Source organism: Leuresthes tenuis, unplaced genomic scaffold (genome assembly GCF_036924035.1).
Source record: "Leuresthes tenuis unplaced genomic scaffold, fLeuTen1.0.hap1 SCAF_4, whole genome shotgun sequence".
NCBI lineage: Eukaryota > Metazoa > Chordata > Actinopteri > Atheriniformes > Atherinopsidae > Leuresthes > Leuresthes tenuis.
Window position 1 is genome coordinate 14,377,663 of NW_027325358.1, and position 21,444 is coordinate 14,399,106.

At 39.6% G+C, this 21,444-nt stretch overlaps 1 protein-coding gene across 1 annotated transcript in view; it reads left to right on the top strand.

Annotated features, from left to right (window-relative positions):
• The window catches only part of LOC140305740 (protein ELFN1-like), a 112,485-nt gene that overhangs the window by 64,058 nt on the left and 26,983 nt on the right, over positions 1-21,444 (top strand). Inside the window, exon 2 of the mRNA XM_072384716.1 lies at positions 6,005-6,069. The gene's annotated coding sequence lies outside the window, so the exon portion shown is untranslated. The remainder of the gene's footprint in view (positions 1-6,004; positions 6,070-21,444) is intronic.

Genomic DNA, 21,444 nt, shown 5'->3' on the forward strand with positions numbered 1-21,444 from the left:
CACGGAACATGGCCCATTCGGACTCAATGTCCCCCACCTCCCCCGGGATATGGTTGAAGCTCTGCCGGAGGTGGGAGTTAAAGCTCCTTCTGACGGGGGATTCTGACAAACGCTCCCAGCAGACCCTCACAATACGTTTGGGCCTGCCAGGTCTGATCGGCATCCTCCCCCACCAGCGGAGCCAACTCACCACCAGGTGGTGATCAGTTGACAGCTCCGCCCCTCTCTTCGCCCGAGTGTCCAGGACATACGGCCGCAAGTCCGATGATACAACCACAAAGTCGATCATCGAACTGCGGCCAAGGGTGTCCTGGTGCCAAGTGCACATATGGACACCCTTATGTCTGAACATGGTGTTCGTTATGGACAGTCCATGACCAGCACAGAAGTCCAACAACATAACACCACTCTGGTTCAGATCGGGGGGGCCGTTCCTCCCAATCACACCCCTCCAGGTCTCACTGTCATTGCCCACGTGAGCATTGAAGTCCCCCAGCAGAACGAGGGAGTCTCCGGTAGGAGCATTCTCCAGTGCCTCCCCCAGAGACTCCAAAAAGGGTGGGTACTCTGAACTGCTGTTTGGCGCATAGGCACAAACAACAGTCAGGACTCGTCCCCCCACCCGAAGGCGGAGGGAGGCTACCCTCTCGTTCACTGGGGTAAACCCCAATGTACTGGCACACAGCTGGGGGGCAATAAGTATGCCCATAATAGTTGATAGTTTAATAGTTTAATAGTTGATTTATATTATTTGGAGCTCCTTTTGCATATATGCGCCAGTATATATGTATATATGGGGCATTTATGTAGTTTAGGGACAGTTTAATACACCTCCAAACCTTAGATAAGCTGCAACTGTCAATCATAGGCTGGGAATTAATGAAACCTTCAACACATACAAACTGTTGGCAGCCTAAAATAAGTCCACCCACTTCACCACTTCCTGCCACATACAAGAAAATGCTGCCCGCTCTCTGCTTGTAAGTTACAATTATCAGGCACGAGTTCTTTTACATTGTTTGCCTCTGTCCCTTCCTGCTCAGCTGCCAGCTCACCCACTCAGAGGCTCCGAGGCAAAACTCAAAGCTGTGCTTTTCGCCCCTTTAGAACGTAAACTCTTCACCACTGATTTAAAAAGCACCTTGACAAGAAATGACTGACTTTTGGGTTTCGCCCTATACATCACTGCCTTGAGAATCATCTCTGTGGCACTATCCACATACACGCTTGTTGAGAGGTATGAAGGAGAGTATCAGTAAACCCAAGTGCTTTTTTCTATTCTACATTTTACCACTGACTGTTTCCCTCTTAAGCTGTCCACTTGGCCACTTGATTGTTCTCATGACACTCAACGCCTCCTTCAACGCTTTTTGCAGCCTATTGTCCTCAGTCCTCTCCTGGTAGGTGTTCTTCTCATCCTCTATTCTCCTCTTTAGCTCCCACTGGACAGACTATCATCCTCCTTGTCCCAAAGTCCTGAAAGCTCTCCTCTGTCTAGAAAGGATTTGATGGCTTTTCTCGCCACAGTTTGTCCTTTAGAAAACAGATTTTTGTTGAGTCCACAGAGACACTAAAGTAATCTGTAATTCTGTTGGAGAGTCCTTTCATGTCCCACAGAGCAGGTTTAAGTCTGTGCATTCATTAACAGTCCTGCAAACTGTTATACACTCCAGAGAGCAAACACTCACAGTCTTGATGGGAGCATGTTTGTTCTGGACAGCAAAGAAGGATAAAGATCATTCAGTCTGCCTGCTGTTTATTACAATGCAGGGAATGGACAGCTTCCAGGGGCTTATACTTCATTCACCTTCTTACAACACATACATCAAACATATATCACATGGTGAATTGTACATGAAATGCATATGTTATTTAGCAGAAATATAACCACCAGAAGAGTCAGACAGAGATTGCTGTGGCCGGCTCAGCACGCCCTGAGCTTGCCTGCGGCCAGCCAATTTTTTACTTTTTCTCTTTCTTTTTTTTTCATCAGCAAATCAGATAACCCACACTGCAGACCTCCCACTGATGCAGACCAGCTGAGTCTGACTCACACACACTGCTCCTGGGCTCGCTGGTCACTGTGGTTTTAGCCTTTACAAGCACGAGTCTGCGAGGATAACAATGCACACCCAGCACTTCCCTCTGATGTCCTCCCTATTCGCAGTCAAGGGGACTACAGAGGAGCAAACATGCTGCTGATGCATTAGGAATAGCTAAATAGTGTGCATGCATCTGTGTGTGAGACACTTCAGTAGTAGTTTCTGTGTGTCTCTAATTTGCCAACAGCACTGCATCAGAGCTTCATTTTTTAGCCATTGTTTGGTTTTCTGCTGGCTCTTCATCCATCTCTCCCCTCATGCTTTCACCTTTGTTTCTCCTCTGTTTTTTTGTCTTTTTGCTACCAGACCTCCTCTGTTTCCTCCTCTATGTCATGCTGCTTCACCTGAATGATTTTCATTTGTGTTGTCTTTAATGTCAGATGACGTAAATAACAGTGAGGTGAACTGAAGCCAAAAAACGACACCAGAGACAAAAATGTCTACATTGTTATGTGCTTGTGTACAGTTTGTATTCATCACCTGCAGTGATCATAGAACATTTGAGATGTTTGTGTTGACAAACTGATCCTGATCCTGAGGATTAGAAATCAGAGGTGTGGAGCTCGGGTATGTTTACTGAACATCTTAGTGTGTTCTGTTCTGTATTCTGTCCTGCAGGCTCTTATAGGCTGCATGTACACACAACACGTTATAGCAGTATCATTCAGCTGTAAGTAACATTCAACTTCATCTGTAACACTGTGTCGTCTTCTCAGGCATCATCATTTCTCTTCCTTATTCAGTCTGCCCCTTTCTTTCTCTATGCTGATTCTGTCCATCTCTACACCCTCAAGCTCAAACAATTTCTTGCTAATAAAAGTTTTTAAATTGAATTAAATAAATAAAAAAAACATAGCTGCAGTGCATGGATGTGTTTGTCTGTGTGTTTTGCTAGTGTTACTGCTGGTGTAGCTAAGCTCCTCATTTCCACAGTTCTCCTTCTCATCTTTGTACAAGAAGCATCAGATTTAACAGATTCAGCTCAAAGCAGAAGCTCCAGCTGTTGACTTTATACACCCAGTAACTTGACTTGTCTGGTCTACTCGACACCCTCGAGACCTGAAACGACTCGACATACAAGCGCAAAATCCTCCAAGTCTTGTACGTTTATTACCTGGAAAACCATACATTCTTTAACATTGCCACACACACCACAAGTGTTTTTAGGTTTATGAATTGAAAGGACAAGTAAAATGTGAGCTAAAGCAGCATTGCTGTGCCACCACTTTGACCACAGTGCACCTAAATCTTTTCCTTTCCAACACCTAAAGCTTTTACTACAAATTGAACTCTGTTTATGAAGACTTAGACTTGGATGGACTTATGAATGTAAAGTCTGGCTTCTTATCAGTGTTGGGTAGTTGTGGCATGACAACATCTTCCAATGACAGTGTGTAATGTTTCATGACTTTTCCATTTAAGAGTTGTCTGTTGAATGAAGGACTGAGGAGTTTGTCTCTCCAATCAGCAGACAATCTGACAATAACTAAACTAGTTTGTGGCAGTTTGCCTCTACCTAAAGAAGACACACGTGACTCCAAGTGATTTGGTTTATTTGAGTGTACACTTTGCTTCCTCTCTAACATAAATTACTGGTGCACCAGGGAGTCCTAGATGCCCGAGATGTGTGACTGACTTACGAATTCAGGATTTGTGGAGGAGTTTGTTGAATCACTGAGGCTGCAATAGCTGCTGCTCGATGGTCGGTCAATCCCTCCGAACTGTAAAGATGCAACACGTTGGTATGCAGGATTTTCCCATTTACAGCTGAGCAAACGGTACAACAGTCATGTGTGATGTGTAACTCGTTACAAAAACTGTCTCAACACTGCTTTTGATGTGCTCTCACAAGCAAAAGCAGAAACTTTGAGATGGACATCTGTAGAGCTTCATGATTGAGATTTAGACCGACATAACATCCCAGAGGAAGAAAAGTATTTGCGTGATGGCACAGTAGAAAAAATTATGATATGGAAATTATGCAAGATTCTATCTGCAGGTTTCAAATGAAAGAATCAAGAATATGAAATGCTCGAGTCTGAGGAAAATAACAAAACTTGATTTAGGTTAGTGTTTAACAACATAAGACTGGACTGTCAGTCGATGGTTTCTACTAGTGTTGTCACTGTCAAAGGACTGGTCAACATGGTAATCAGAGAATGGGAGGAGGATCATGTAAAGGAATAAGTGTCTGTTGAGATGTCATTAAAAGCTGTAAAAAAAAGGCTGTATTTGAACGCAAAGTATGATGCTTTGAGGGGTTTTGTCTATTGAAAATGTTTTTATAGAGTTTATAGATACTGGTTTCCACCTCTTGATCATTGCTTTGCTGTAATATTGACATACGCTGTGTGAGTGAGTGGCATGTAAGAAAAATAGGAGAAGCTGCAAGGACAAGTGTATGAGCAGGTCCATCTCTATAGGCATCTGTACAACCCATCAAAATACAAAACAATATAATGAATGTAAATGTAACAGAAACATCAAATAAGGCTTAAAAGTAAAACAGAAAGTCTGAAACTGTGTAGTTACGTTTGTGTATACATGAATGTACTTCCTGTGCAACTTCTTTTTGTGCATTTATTGCACAAAGTATGGGGTACTTATGGGGTCTTAGCAGCGATGCCTACTGTTTAGAATCAAGAGAGCGGTGGGTCCACCATCAATCAATCTTTCGCCTAAACAGCTGGAGTGTTGTGTTCACATCATAATTTGCTCATGCACTGATCAATAGAGGGATCATTACTGAGCTGTTAAAAAAAAAAAGGAAAACAAAAGTAAAGCAGAAACAGGAGCCCAAAATGTGGTCTTGATGTGTGTTTCCAGAAATTCTCATCAGACAAACTGCTAATGTAAATCCCCACCCTGCAAGTTCAAGAATAAACTTGACACATTAACTTGAAACAGTGCATTAAAAATGTGTGATTAGTTGGGAGTGAAATTGTGTTGTAAATTGTGTAGTGACATGTTATATTTGTCATTTTTGAAAGACAGACACAATCAACCTATTAAATATAAAGAATCAGGTAATTAGCTCACTATATTGAGGTCAGGAAGCTTGACAGGGATAACAAGAATAACTTAGCAAACTGACAAGTATATCACAAGAGTGTGTTCAATGTATTTTGTGGTAGTTTTTTGGAGTCTGGGGTTTATGGTGTTGTTCATTCTGCAATGTGTTGGTCATATTTTGGTGAAGGACTGACGAGATAATACTTTAGGTTTATAAGAGGCTTGTATTTATTGTTTTGTCCTTCCTCTGAATTGTTGGAGGCATTTTCTCTCCCCTCTAACACACACACTCATAGGTTCATTTGACATGAACAAATAGTCATGTAACAGAGGTTGTAAACTCTGTGTGAGGATGTGCTTTCCCTGCGAGGCCAAGCCATATATTAGCCTCGGAAATAGCGGCTCCTCCTCTCTTTACTCCCCCTCTCTGTCTATCATCGACTTGATCACTGTCAGATGTTGCTGTCATCCTCGGCTGTCTCTTCATCTGTCTCTCTAATGGGAATCCCCTTCTGTTTTCTCTTTAGACAGCCCTTATTTTAACAATCCCCCGCGTATTTCCGCTTCTGTCTCCGGTTTTCCAGTCAATCTCTCCTCCTTTTCTGACACATTTAAGATTAAAAGTGTCCTATTAATGTGTTATATAAATGTAAGTTCTATTATTTTTGAAGGAGTTTCTCCTAGTTTGACAAAAGCTCAACTATTTGGAAAAGCTCAAACTAATGAGTGTTTAAGTAGTTGTTCCTGTTCGAGATTGTTGATCTGATTGACCTTCTGTATGATGTGCTGCCCAACAATTTTCAGAAATCTCTCACCTGTGTTTTTCTATCTGTTCTTTGTCTCCACTCACTCCTTCCCATTCCTTGTCCCATTTTCTCTTGTTTTATTAGTGATGTGAAAAGTTGCACAGAGACTGAAGGCTCAGCTGGTTCAGAGAGGACCTCCAACTGCAAAGGTAAAAAGTTTTCTCCCCTTCCTTTTTTCCATCCTGCTTTAGGTCTCTGCTTATGAACACCGACAGCTGCTGTAGGATGAGAAGACATCTGCAGAATACAAAGCACCAAAAATTATTTACTATCAAATAATGCACACACACATGCGTGATTTAGTTTTTATTTCCTTTGAGAAAGTGTTCATGACACAGACATTGGAGGTGCCAGACACAAGTGTATGTGTGTGAAAAGATATAAGAAAATCCTATTTTCTTTTCCCTTTATGGGAAAGATCTGAGCTGTCAAAGGCCTGGCAGTTACAGCCAGGCAAGGACAACTGGATTTGCAGTGAAGAATATAGTGAGTGTGTTATTGTACACTCGTCTTGGAGCTGTGTTTTCAGAGAGACAGCATTATAATTAACCAGGTTTAATGTAACTAAATATTACAACATGATATTGAAACATATATTTGTTGTATTTGTTGCATCTGTTAATTGTTAGAGACTTTTTTTTTCTTTTCAGAGTATTTGAAATTCACATCACGACTGTGTTTCAATGTATAGGCTCACTCAAATGACAGAATTAATTCTCTGAAATTAATATTCTGTTACACACACTGGCACCTGGAAGCTACCCAGCATGATCACAGCCTGATATGCTGGCCACAGCTTGGAACAGTTGTTTTGGCACATCAAAAGCCTTGCTCAAGGGCCATTCACAAATTTATGTTGCCAGTCACAGAAGCAGAAGCTACTAAACAACACTGAAATAAGATTCTTGAATGAATGTTAATGTCTCCTATTAGTTGTGTGGACATGTAGCATTGCGCATGGTAGTGAAACACAAACAAGACAAAATCTTGGTTCGGTTAAATTAGTTTTCTCGGCAGTTTTCTTTTGATTTTGGACTAAGCAGGGAGACTGTCACAGTTCGGGGTGCGAAAAGGGAGGACCAAGATGCGGACTTAAAAAAACTGAGATTTATTTACAAAAAACAAAACACAAGGCAAGAACCAAGATTATCAAAAAAACTAAACTGTGGCAAAAATAACAAGACAAAACAAGACTATGAAAAAACAAACAAGACAAGACTATGAATACACAAGGAAGAAGCAAAAACCTGACCTGACAAGACTATGGATAAACGTGGCATCAAACAGGAAAGGTAAGGTGAGTAAACCTGGAAACTAAATACTGTGGGGAGGTGATTGGTGACGAGGTGCAGCTGTGGAACAGAAACAGGTGACTTGAGTGAAACTAAGTGACAGGAGAAAAAAACATGACAAGAAAAAAAACCAAGACCCTGAAAACATAACAAAACAAAACTCAAAACGTGACAGAGACAAAGGAAGCAGTGAAGGGTGAGGATCATTTAGCATCTGAAGACAAGATGGAGAAAAACAAAGATATAGAGCTAGAGAGAGTAAATTTCAAAATTACATTAATCACATTGCCAAAAGCCTAACTCCAACTCCAAATCTACTCTTATTGTTTTTAAAGTTTTATAGTTAAGCCTAGAGCAAACAGCCTTTTGAAGTTTTAAAGTTGTAAGATCATGTGTAAGTCATAATCATGTTAGTTAAAGTATTATATAAATGTAGCCGCAAACAGTTAACCTGTAAGCAGAGATTGTCAATTCAAATCTATGCGGTGCATTAGGCAGAGTTCGGGACTAGCAAAGAAAATCATTAAATGGCAGACAAAAACTAAACACAATGAACACGTTCTTTATCCGCTGCTTCGACTTCACACCCACATTACATCACCGTTTTTTCAGGGGTGGAGCCGTGGATTTTGTGATCGAAATAAAAATGACTAAGTTAGCACTGGCACCTTACTAGCACTGGAAGTCCTTTGATGAAAAAAAACCCTGAAAGTACTGACTGGACTATGATGAGTGAGTGTTAATGCCTGTTAGCTCACATTAACAGACAGTAGTAACGACAATAGATGTTGTAGCGTTATTTGATGTTTGTCTATAAATTTCATGTTGTATTTGATGTATGGTCAGAGGTCCAACAAGTTCTATATTTCAAAAAGCCATTGCTGCAGTTTTAGTCGAATGGTATAATCAACCTTAGTGCACATCATGTCATATTTGATTTGAGATAACATTACCACATCAAAAAGCCGGCACTGAACAAGTAAACAAGGTACAAATACCAGTATGCCAACTGAGACAACCATTTGTATGTTTAACAATTGTTAGTGAGAGTGAGAACTCTTCTAAAATTGAACATTACATTGCAATTGTTCAGGTTGTAACAGTGTTCTCTGTCTGGTGCATTTCACAAAGCGCCTGTAGAAGGTGACAACGTTTTAGTGTTGTTTCCCTTGCTTGGTTCTGCTGCCTTTAAAACAAAATGAGCTACTGCAGGCTTAAGATCCCTTGATGATAAAACCTTCTTTATGATATCTATTGGTTCTGCCCATTTGTAATGCACCAGTGATTCATTAAGTTTATCCCCATAGCCTCCCCCTGTCTTTCACGGTTTCACAGAAACTGAAAGATTCTTGACACAAAATTAACAGCAGGACATTTTTTTCAGATCTTGCCATAATTGTATCCTCCCAGTCTGCTAAGATCAATGATCGAAACGAGATGAAAGCTGACAGAACACTGTCATTATCATCAGTTTCATTGCTAATATTGTCTCTGTGACCTTCATCATTCATCAGTTTAATCATTGTCATCTTTATTTCATACTTGGCAAATGTATACACCATTGTGCTTCCGATAGTTCCTCCATTATTTCAATCTTCTCTCTGACAAACAGCGTCTCTGATCCTTGAAACACATGTGGCATCCTGCCCTCTCCTATCAGCACTTACAAACCCAATGTGTGTTTGACCAGGATTCAAGGTTTTTCTGCTACCATCCCTAGTACATGTGTATGACCGGTTATTCTGTCTGAATGAGTGCATGTGCGTGTGTAATGAGGTGATTTTTATTTGTCCTTCCTGTCCTCTTGCCCTATCAAGACCGCAGATTCAATTTGTCTGTTGAGATAGAAAATAGAAATGGTAAGTGTGTGTGTCAGAGAGAGAGAGAGAGAGAGAGAGAGAGAGAGGGAAAGAAACAGATTCCTGCCAAAGGATTCTGATCTCTTAGCCCAGTATCAGAGATGGATGCAAAGATGAGTGTTACTTTTGCCGGAGTGTCTGACTATCTGAGTGTGTGTGTGTGTGTGTGTGTGTGTGTGTGTGTGTGTGTGTGGAACAGAAGATGGAGAGCTCAAATTTAACAACTTGGCACGGACCTGTGAGTGTGTGTGAGAAAGTGAAAAAGTGCTAGGCAAGAGGAAGACGAGTGGTTGGGTATGAACAGAGAAGTGTCTGTAGTCTATTTTATCTTTTGGGGTAAAGTGAAAGCTGACACTACTGGAGAGTGGATCATCTGAAAGAGACAAGTGCTGCTCCATATGGCCGCATAAAGAAGGAATACTTAGGAAGAAAAACACATATGTCACACTGAAATGGACTTTTTTTTAAAACAGCATCATTTCACTGTGCTTCACCATACATGTAACATACACATAGAGCCCAGCAGTATGTTTAACACTGAAATTGATCAGGGTTTTATTATAAGTGCACCAGCAAGGGATGGTGTAGCTTATTTTGTAACCAAAAGTGATCATGAAGGATTTACTTAAAAAGATAGTTCAGGTTTTTTGAACTGGGGTTATGTGACGTAGTTATGAGTAGTTAGAACCTTATCTGCAGCTGGCAGCAGATCGAGCACCGCCTGTTTGGAGAAGCAATGAAAAATTCTCATGGAGGCTCCAAGCTAGCACCTACTGAGATTAGGAACAAACGTTAAGCAAACTTCTGCCAACTAAAACAACTCACATTTTAAAAAATTTCATAGCGTTTCGGCAAATGCTACATTGCATATTTTTTTATTTTTTTAATCACAACTCTTCACTATTGCATCCGATCTTAGTTAACTTTGTCACTATTTTCTCGTTCTAGAAGAAACACGATCCCGCCGAAAAATGGACTTGACACCCAGAAGTTGTAAAAGTAACCTTTGCATGTCAAATTTTGATCCGGCAAAAAGCTGGAACAGAAACAATAAATACGACAATGAGGGTTTACATGGTTACAGTCTACACTTGTCCTTTAGACTGTATTTGAACTGTTTAAGTTCAAATACAGGGGTTCAAAGGGGTGAAAATAAATATTCCAAATCTGTGTTATCATATTGGTCACCATAACAAAATCTTACCTAACTCATAGAGCACTAGACATAAACAATTTTAAGACTTGTTATTCAATTTACTACCATGTAGTGCCACCAGCGGGTTTCCCCTTTAATCATTCACAAGGTTGAGTCTTGAGGTCATGGCAGGGTTTCATAGAGAGTGACTCCCACATGCCTGATATTCATTTCAGCAGGAGTAAATTGCTTCACACATTGTCATTCCAAATGTGCAGCATCAGATCGTAAATTAAACCAGCCCCTGCGTGATCAATCACCAGGCTGTTATGACTCACAGTATGTAATGGTGCTTAATGATACAATGGCTGCTGCAGGGCTGTTAGTGAACGCTGACTGTGCAAGACGGAGGAAAGAGCAAGTCTGATTTTCTGGCTCATGGTAGTGATATAAGTTCATGCTCATAGCAGGTTTAGTAGAGGTTGATCAACGTTCACTTAAGGTGGAGCCTAAAATGACTGCAAACATTGAATTTTTTCCATTGGTTCATAAGATAAAACAATGAAAGGAATACAGCAAAATTACAAAATATTAACAAATGAATGGTGTGTTCTTTCAAAATGACGTTGGAATATGCATTTATCTTGAATTTTTTCCTTTTTTTCTGTGAACAGACAGTGTCTCTATGACTTTATTCAGGTCTTTTCCTCATTCTGACAAATGGTATAAGAACCAAGATAGAAACTAGAAAATTTTCTTGAATATGGATCAAATTGATTTGATAGAGCCAGAAATACTGTGCACAGCCTGATATGATATGATTAATGTCACAGTGTGTCTCTGGTCGGGTGAAGGCTCTGGTAAACATCCAAATTAGACAGCGCAGCACACAGAGCAGATCCATCTTGGTTTACTGATAAAGCGCAGCAGCAGGAAACACATTTCAGCACTCAGCCATCATGATCATCACACTCTAATTGTCCATGTATATATCTCACTGAACAGATATTTATGCAAGCATTTATAAATGTCACAATTTTTTCTTCAAAGTAAGTGCAACTCACTAAATAGATAGACTAACCAGTAAAAATGTTGGAAGCTACTCCTTTGCCGCCTTTTCATACCCTCTGTGAGCTTTGACATTAAAGAAATCTGACAAACAAATTCAGCAGAAAAAAAAAATATGTGCATCGACATACATTTGTGAGGGCAATGCAAGAACAGCTCCTCAGTTACTGCATGTGCATCAGAGCAACACTATTAATGTGATTCAGTGGGGAAAATGTGCATCATTGTTGCCAGTCTGTCACATCACACAGTTTCACGTATTCATTAACACAGACAGTACCCTCGAAATCAAATTGTCTTAACATATTAATTTTAAAAAGCTAAGCTTAGAAAAACAAATAACACTTGCATGTGCAGACAAATAATATCCTGAAATGATCCTGAAGTGATCCCGTCACCATCTGTGTGATTCATTTGTCTCCGCAGCGTGGCGGTGACAGGTGTAGAAAGAGAGGCAGACAGAAGTTGATGCAGAGCTCTCTGACAGCTGAAAGAAGATCAAAATCATCCGCATAACTTCTCCTCACTTTAACACAGGCCCACGCATTAGCTGCACACGTGCAACGACGCCTCTGAGATCTGACAGGAGAACTTCTGTAGCGACAGGAAACGCGAGGAAAACAAAATCCAAAACAAACAAAAAAGAATCAAAGTATGAGGTGGTGCATTTAGTATACAGACAAACTACAGATGTACAGAGCATAACGGAGGGAAGTGTGCATGTGTGTGGAGAGCTATCATCCACTCCTCATCCACTGAATAATGAAAAATGAAAAAAATCCAATAAAAAAAATATAAACAAAGAGATAAACAGATCAAAAGAAAAAGGGTTTACTTCTTCTCACCAACAGATACACTCACTTTAAACAGTCAAGTTATTAGATTTCAAAGTGAAAACCTGCTTTGAGGCAACAAAAACTATTCCTCAAACAGCAGATCTTTCATTGGAAATTAGCATCTTTGCCTGTATGCGATTGCAAAAGTCTGTTCGTGTGTCTTGTCTTTAAGCACCTGATTTGAATTCTTCAAATGTGAAATCATTCTAGGTGGGACTAACAGACTCAGACAGATGTCTCCCAGGATTATGCAAAATGGTCAAAACCTTTCTGGAAATCTGCTCCCTCGTCAGATCTTTTCCATCCAGCACCTAAAACCATATTGAAACTTCTCCTGTATATGATTTAAGCAAGAGTGACTAATACAATAAGCCTACAAAATCCAAAACAATACCCATCTGCTGCATAGGGAACCAGAAATAAGCTGGGAAGATGTTGGGGAAAGCTGGTGAAGCTGCAGTGAAAGAAAAGAGCTCATTTCAAGCATCAAGTGATGTGATAGCAGGCAAAAATATGCAGCACTTTATTGGAAATAGAGTTTCTAAGTGCTCAGCAACGTTTCACCAAATGGATTTTTATGCAGGAAAGTTCAGCACTTCATCTAGTAAAGTATTCTTGTGGTTCAGGCAAATCCATTTGATTTTTCTAAGTTTTGTATTCAGAAAAAAGGTGAAAAAAAAGTTAAAATCATATCCTAAAGTAGCTTATAAATAATATTGTCACAGTGCTTCATTCAGTGACTATGCATTATGTGAAAAGAGGTCGAGGGTTATCACATGACGCTGCGGAAGACAGAGACTTTGTCAAAGTTTATAACTCATTGTTTCAGTTTATTGATACACATTTGGCGCAATCTCTGTGATTAAGGGTTAAAGGTAAAAACATTTCAAAGAGAAAAAAACCCAGAATACCCACTATACGTTGTGTATAATATAAACTCCTTCATAGCTACAAAGCACAAGAAGTTAGTGAGGATAGCTCGTGACTACAGTGGAGAATTAGTAGCTAAATAACTAGAGGCCAGAATCATAAAACGTGTAGATTTAGTAGTTTTAGTGAACTTCAACTGTTGATTGATGGTGTCAATCTTTGTGGACATATGCACAACACACTTTATTCACGTGTGACCAATGTTAACTTATTTGGGAGAGGTGGGGAATGTGGATGCTTCTGAAATATTGGATGTCTATTAAACAGATGTCCTGCATGAGACTGGTCTTTGTTTTTACCTTGAATATCACTGTTTCACTTTGTGGCTTCAGAAAACAACACGGTTTGGCATTAAATACACACCTTACATAACCTGTACATGAAGAAAAAAATGACACTGTATTACATGGTCACATGGGGATTCTTTGGCTTATAAATGTGAACATGATATGTAATTTTGGCTTCTAGAAACATAAAATGGTTAATCCTTTCTTTTTTTGGCAACTGAGCTAATAAATGTGCATAAGAACTCCTGTCTACGGATTTACGAAACCATGCATACACATGGTTCTATTTAATGAATCTTGTGCACAAGCCTATCATTCATGCTCCTCTTAGCTACGAATGGATGCAGACATTCCCTCTATTAATTTGCACATAAAAAAAGCAATTAGACCTGCCAGCAAAACAACCTCAAAGAGGGAACACAACTTTAAATATTGTGAAATTGCGACACGTACGGAATGACAGACAAAAGGAGAGGAGAAAACATGTTTAAATTAGTGTGCTTCTGAAATCCTGATCAGAACAAAAACTGCTGAATGGAATGAAGTAATGGAGGCTGGTGACTAGAAAAATGGCCCAACTACAGATATACTGCCAGGTTCTTGTGGGTGAGGAGCCGCCACCCTAATGCACAGCCATAATGTAAGGCTGCAGCTATTCATAGCAAAATAAATAAATAGATAAGCACATAAATAAGTAATATACAAGTCATATAAGGTTAAGTGGGACTACATACCCTTTTCAGTGCCTGTTTTTTTCATTTTCACTTCACAATATCATGCTTGACTTGCTCTGAACAGTCTGAACAATGTGTGTTCAGGGTTTGAAACTAGTCATGTATGTCCACTTTGAATAGAAGTTCTTTATCAATTCCAGTTTGTGTGTGGAGAAAGATATGCATACTGTGGTTATACATCTGGCCCTGGAATGAAAGTACAGTTGGATAGAGAGTGAACTTTCTGAGGTCACAAAAACAAGTCCATATCATCCTATGTCATGCCATTGCATTTAAGTGTTATTAATTTAATATAGTTATTAATTTAGGCCAAGCTTCAAGACGCTTGTCCTTAAGTCAACACACTTACTGTTGCTTTTGCCGGTCAGGTGTGATCAGTGTGGTCGCAAATTTGTAAATTCAAATTTGTGGCTTCAGATGTCACATGGAATCTCAAAGCTATATGCATCCGCTGATCTGTGGATATGTAACTTTAAAACTTTAAACAGTTAAAACTGGAGTTATTTTGTAACTCGCCCCTCTGTAAAGTTGTAATAAAGGTTTATTAAAGGGAGCAAACATATTTGTTTCTGCTGTGAATTTGGGTATCTTAGCATGCAGAGTCTGTGGGGATTGACTCACTTTTGGAGCCAGGCTGATTAGGATGTATAGCTACCATTTGTGAATCATCTCTTTGACCTCAGGACTCCTCTTTACTATTTTATTTTGTTTTGGTGTTAATATTACAAATGCATGTTATCATACTGCCATAAGTCATATAAGTTTTGCACATATATTGCCGTTTTCAAATTTGTATATTTGTTTGTCACATGCTGTGATAAAGCCAGAATAGTCAACCTGTGACAGCCTGATTGCCAACCGTTAAACATGCCACCGCATAGGTTTTTTTTTCCATTGAGGTTACCCCACTGCTGTTTGAACCAGGGCTGGGGAAGAAACCGATTTTATCAATTAATTTGAATGTGCTGTTTATGAAGATTTGTTGGTTACGTTGCATATTGCTAAATATATGGTACCTATTTATGGTAAAGCCCAGCGTTATTCACATGCTGAAAGCTTTAGGCCCCAGGTATGTGCTAACAAGCCAGAAATGTTAAGCTGAAGTTGCCTTGTCCTGTCTGTACAACTGCACATGTGAAAAGATCACGAGAGAGCTGGCGGGGGTGTATTTTGACTCCACCACAACAGACATTACGTTAGTTTAAAGTTACACAGTGTAAAGTGAGGAATGCTCTAAGATATATTCTTAAAATGGAGGAACTTGCTCCCTGGTTGTTGGGACATGGTAGCTAGTAGTTACACATATGTTATGTCAAAGTTATATTTTCATTGTCATCTTGTTTCACAAGCATGTTTCAAAGCTTGTGTTTAGTTGAACTTTAAATTTGGGTTGTCTCACAGAAAAAAATTATCAAAATAAAAGCAGAACTTGCTTTTAGTCACTTCTGACATTTGTAGAATTTTTTTTTTAAGAAAAGGAAGAAAAAGAATTAGGTTATAATCGAGCTAGGTGGTTAAAATCTAAGATTTTATTTTTAAGCCTTATCGCCCAGACCTTGTTAGAACCCTCGGATTTGGCTCGGATGTTCAGCCCATTACTCCCTTTCTTATGAGCTTAGCAGTGCCTGAGTGAGAGTGGGTAAGGGGGCAGATGAAACTGTGAAGTCCATTTAGCTGGTCAATTTTCTGTGACTACCTGCCTCTGTTTCAAAGACAAAAACTTTGTGCCTTTGTGGATTTCCTTGTTTTTTTTTGTTTTTTTTAAGTGGGAATTAGTAAAACACAGAGCTTTGTGTTGTATCGCCTGAACTGAAAGGTTGTTTTTGGTACGAGTGATTTCCAATTAAACTGCTGTTGGGTTTGTTGATGTCTCACAAAAATGAGCTTACGTGTCAGGAGAGAAACCTGGCTGGCACCGCAATTGAATAATCCCCCAAATACTTGGGCAAAACCGTCACAAGCTTGTGCATTTTTGTGTGTGTGTTTGCAGTTTTGAGATGTACTCTTGGAGGATGGATTTTTTATGCCCAGCATGAGACCCTTTATACGAGTCTGTTATAGAAGATTGTATATTGAAAACATGACACTTGTCAGAGGATAAAAGCAGCATTTTTAACAAATGTTGTAAAGTGGTAGTTACAGGGTTTTTTGTTGCAAATCAATTTCTAAAACATGTCAATGCTGAATTTTTAAGAAGCAAAAACAAAAATGCAGCCATAAACAGTTAGAGATGTGATTTCTATGATGGATTTAAGCCAAATGTCGCTGGGTTCATCATACAGTAAACTGCTTTGCTCCCAATATGGATAAAGCTGTGATATGAAACACCATAGATTTAGATCACTGAGAACATTTCGTATGTAGAAGAAGACCCAAACAAGACATTTTCACAATGTTGACAACTTCTTTTGATCCTTGTTCGATATGATTTTGAAGATCAGGTTGCTTTACTACAAGCGACCTGTCCAGTGTGTACCCAGCCTCTCGCCCAGTGACAGCTGGGATAGGCTCCAGCGCCCCCGCGGCCCTGAGTTGGATTAAACGGGAACAGAAAATGGATGGATGGATGGTTGCTTGACTCAACAGCCTCTGAATTTATGGTTGTGCCTCATGTTAAGTTGCGATATTACAAGAGCAGCAGGTATTTTAATGTCTCCAAATGGTGTTGAATGACCCCTTTAATCTGTGCTCGCTCGGTAAGTATTCAACTGGAGAGACATAATGCAGATAATATGAGGAGGCGGGTGTTTAAAAGAAAGCAGCAGTGGTGAGATATGACATTAGTGAAATGGATTATTAACAGCTTGTCGTGTCTCAGTGGAATTGTACCCGTGAATATTAAGCTCTGATGCAGCACCTCGGAGATGTCAATCATATAGCATTGTGCTGGTTGAGAAAGTGATTCGTCACACGGTCCGAGATTCACAGACAAGAGTTATTCATTTGAGTTGTTTTGAATTATTGTTTATTCGTTGTTACTTCCTACCAGCTGTTTATATTGGAAATAAATATATATTGGACTGAAGGTATTAAACACAACAATAATAGAGAAAAAGCCAAAAAAATAAGAAACAACAATGTAAGAAACGCATTTAGGAAAACACAACAAGAGATCAGAGTACACATAAACACAATAAAAGACACACCGACAACTCGGAAAACAACAAAAACAGAAAACATGGGATCTCAAAAAAAAAAAAAACAGAACTCGACAACATTTCCGAAAGACAAACATTTGTGAAACACTCCGGTTCAAGAAATGTGTTTTCTGTTTCTCTGATGTGCGCTGTGAAATGTTTGGTGAAAGCTGTGCGTTGAAATATTGTGTATCCTGCTTTGTTGTTGTATTTTATTTCAGGGTTGTGTCATTTTTCTGTTGTTGTTGATTTTTTTTTGTGATTCCTTCACCTTTGCATAACATCCCAGCTGAAGAAGACAGACAGTAATTTCAAGGCATTATTACTGTCGAACCATACCAATGATCTGTTGAAACAGTAATTATAATCTTCATCCTCAGAGTTATGTATGATAATTATGGCAGTTGTAATAAGCAGTAACAGAACACTAAGCAGGCTAACTGGGCAAGTTACCTTAGTGTCATTCCACAGGAGTCTTTGCTTGAATATATCTTAAAAGAGAAGAAAATGAAACCCTAATCACATTTCTACCATATAATGTGGTTGTGACGGTAAATATCTTTTGTTGTCCTTGTCTCATTCATAATCTTTCCTTCCATTTTCCAGTGTTCTTCGGTGCATGTTTATTTGTACAGTTGTGTCTTGTGTGTTAATAGGATGCAATGATGCGTTTATCATCATGTGCTTGCTGAGTTTGCTTGTGTGAGGGAGTTTTGTTGGCGTAAAATCATGTTTAATGTATGAAATGCATGGAGGTGTTTGGGTTGGAATACATTTCTTCAGAAAACTGACAAGCTAACAAGCTGTGAATTAATTCTGCGAGTGTACGCATGTTTACTACTGCATGAGTAGCAGCTTTTTGTTGGCCAATTCAGTGAAGGGATGTCCTTAGGTCAAGAGATTTTATGAGATTTAGACAAAAGGTTTATTAAATCTCATCTGACTTGTTACACACACGTACAAACATACACAGTCTCCCCACGAAGGGTCATGTCAGTGGCAACCCTTGAATCACAATTTCAATTAAGTGATCTTGGCATGCTGGCAGTAGATTTGTATGGAGTCAGATAAAGCTCTGGTATGATGAGGTGTTGACCTCGCCTTGCTTTGAGTTTCAAGTCACAGATCAGCCTTCTCACACACATGCTCACGATTCAAGTGTTGAATACACTGCTTCTGTCTCTCCACACTGAAAATAATGAGGCTACTGGTTCTCATGATGCCTGACTGGCCAGGTCTCCCTCCCCTCACAGCCAATTAGGTGGCAAACACCCGCTCATTACAGCTTAAGCAGACATGCATGCCTTGATATACACACACATACACACACAGATACAAACTCTGACTTCACCTAATGCTGATTTAGCAGCACATACCACCTGTCTGGAATGATTAACCTTTCCATCAATCACCGATCTCGCCATTATTCAGACACACAGTTCCAAAGCAAGCGCACGCCGACTCACACATGTACTGAGTGAGAGCACGAGCTCACCAATATAGAGGTGAAAAAGGAGATTTAGACGTTACCCTCATGGTTTTGTGCCTGGAGATTACTCTGATGGATATTTTTAAAGGACCTGTTCATCAATCTTTGTATCTCGACATTAACACAATGTAATCAGATAGAATTAAGGTGACTTTGTAAGAGATTAACGTTTTGTCTGCTTGAGCACATGATACTTTGAAGTTGAATTGTCCTGCATTACAAAACACAACCCTGAAGGTTCTATGTGCAAGCGTCATATTATGGCTGATTTGACTGCAACAGCACCCTCTTGTGTAGTGTAGGAGGAAGTCAAGTGACGTAATTATAGGGCTATGAAGTCAAGAGGCGGTCTGGTTGGATAGATGGGTTGATGAAACATTAGACTTGATCATTGCAGCTCTTTGTTTCCCGTTTTTAACCTGAATGGCAACATTTCTTTGACTGTTTCACAACTATAACCACTTATTGATTATTTGTTACGTAAATGAGACAGAAACCATAATAAAACATCACCCTAAACTAATCCCCTCTCTCTGTCGTGTCTCCAAGAACTTCATGCACCCAAGCTTTAAAATCCATTTACAAATTCATGTTATGCTGATTCCAAGGTTCATAGTTTTATTTGAGGTGTCGACCAGAGGAGGTTTAGATGTTCTAAATGCTTACAAAACACATTTTTTATCTGATACTATGCACTGGTTTAGTACCTCTTGCTCCTTCTTGCTCACTCCCTTTTCAGTTTTATTCTGAAAAGCTCAGCCTTTACTGAATAAAATGGTAGAGCCTGTGCTTGAAACTCAATTCTATGCTCACTGTGCAGGTACGTTTTATCCTGATGTAGATAAAAAAGAAAACCCTGATGATAAACAAGGTATTTCAGACAACGGAGGAGCAATGACTGCTGTGAAAGAGAAAAACTCCCTTTGGAATGATGCAGGAGAATCTTACAATGAGCAGAACCCATTTGTAACAACCCTACATACAAGCTCCAAAAGGGGAGAAAATATATCAATATCTTGCATGGGACAAAACACAACTAACCACCAGTGCAGACAGCAACCACCTAAAGAAAGGAGGCAAAACCTTATCCATAAACAGTGTAATGAAAGTTAGCTGCATTGTTGCCTCAAAGAAAAATGTGCTTCTCCAAAAAAGAGCTGGAGATCTTAACCAGAAGTACCAAGAACATTTGAGCGTATGTGTGACAGCGCTGCATGAGATGATGGAAATAAGTGAAATGAAAACAGTGCTTTCTGCAAAACAGAAGAATCTCGTAAAAAACAAAAAAAAGCATTTCAATCAAGATTCCTCAACAAGAAAGGTCAACTCGGGATGATTATAACTCACAGAGCTCTTTTTGGACGGCACAATGAAGCTTATGTTTGAAGGGTTCTCACTCACTCTACTTTATCTCACACCAGGGTTGCCTATGTTTGTTTCCAGCTCCCTCCTGAAGTTTTGCGCTCGTTACACTGGTTCACGTAAAGAGAAACAGGAGGTTATTCCTTTCTGTTGAGTCGCTTCTCTCTTTAGTCATTTCAGCTTTTTATGGTCTCGTTTGTTTAAATTGTTTTTATTGCTTTCAGCATGAAGATTTAAGGTTTGAATTTCGGTAGAGGTGTCTCTAAATTCTGTAGGTGTAAATGTAAGTTTGCATGGTTGTTTGTCTCATTATACATTGTCAGCCCTGTGGTGAACCCACCTCTCCACCGTGACAGCTAGGATGGGCTCCAGCCTCTGCTGCCCTTAAAAGAAAATATACAGAATGGATGGATAGCTCATATAAAGGCTCTTTTGTTCCAATTTGAATATCTGTAAACCTTTGCAGTCTGGCATGCCCCTTGGCATATCTTGGGCACAAAACATTTGATAACCACTGGCCAACAGCATCACCCAGTCTTTCTTGCTCCAGCGCCATCTCTCCTTCGGGTAAATAACACAGCTGCACCTGACCATTCATATGATGTACAGTAGAATGTAATACATCAGACCAGTCCACCTCTCACCATTTTCCAGTGGTTCAGCTCTGTTGCTCAAGTGCCAAATGTAGACAATTTTGGCAGTGAACACAGGTCAAAATGAACACTCTGACTGGCTTGCAGGCATGCACCTCCACATGCTTTAAGATGCAGTGTACTATGTGCACAGCTTAATACTGCAATTCTAATACCAAAAGTAGTGAGTTTGAACTTTTTAGTTAAAAGTATACAAGCCAATTAAATCCTTTCCCACTGCCACTAATAGCATTTACATTCAGTGCCCTGAGGGCAAGGCCTACATCTTTCCGGTCCAGTGTATTACTACCTCCAAGGTAACAAGTCTGTAACATTACACTGTATCCTCCAGCCTATGTTTGACCACTGTTTCTGCTAAACACAATTCTCTGAGATAATTAGGCTAGTTTGTTATTCTTAAGAGGACCCACATAACAGGACTGACAGTTAGCTGCCAACTGTCTGTTAGTCTGTTATAAAGAATCAATCATGTCCTCTTTTTTTTGAGTTGTTGTTGTCAACTTCTGAGCCTTCATTGAAGACGTTGCGCTCAATAAACATGTGTATCTGTGAAGAAAAAGCTAGTTCTGCCCCAATCGGAACCTGCTCAGTGAAAATTGTGTTCCTATCAATGCCATGCTGATTCGGAGCCAATAAATCCCTGTGACCTTTGGATCATAATTTGATGCGCTACTCTGAATGGCAATTAAACACTTTAAACTGTATTCAAAAGTCAGATGTTAGTGGATGTTAGCACATTTTT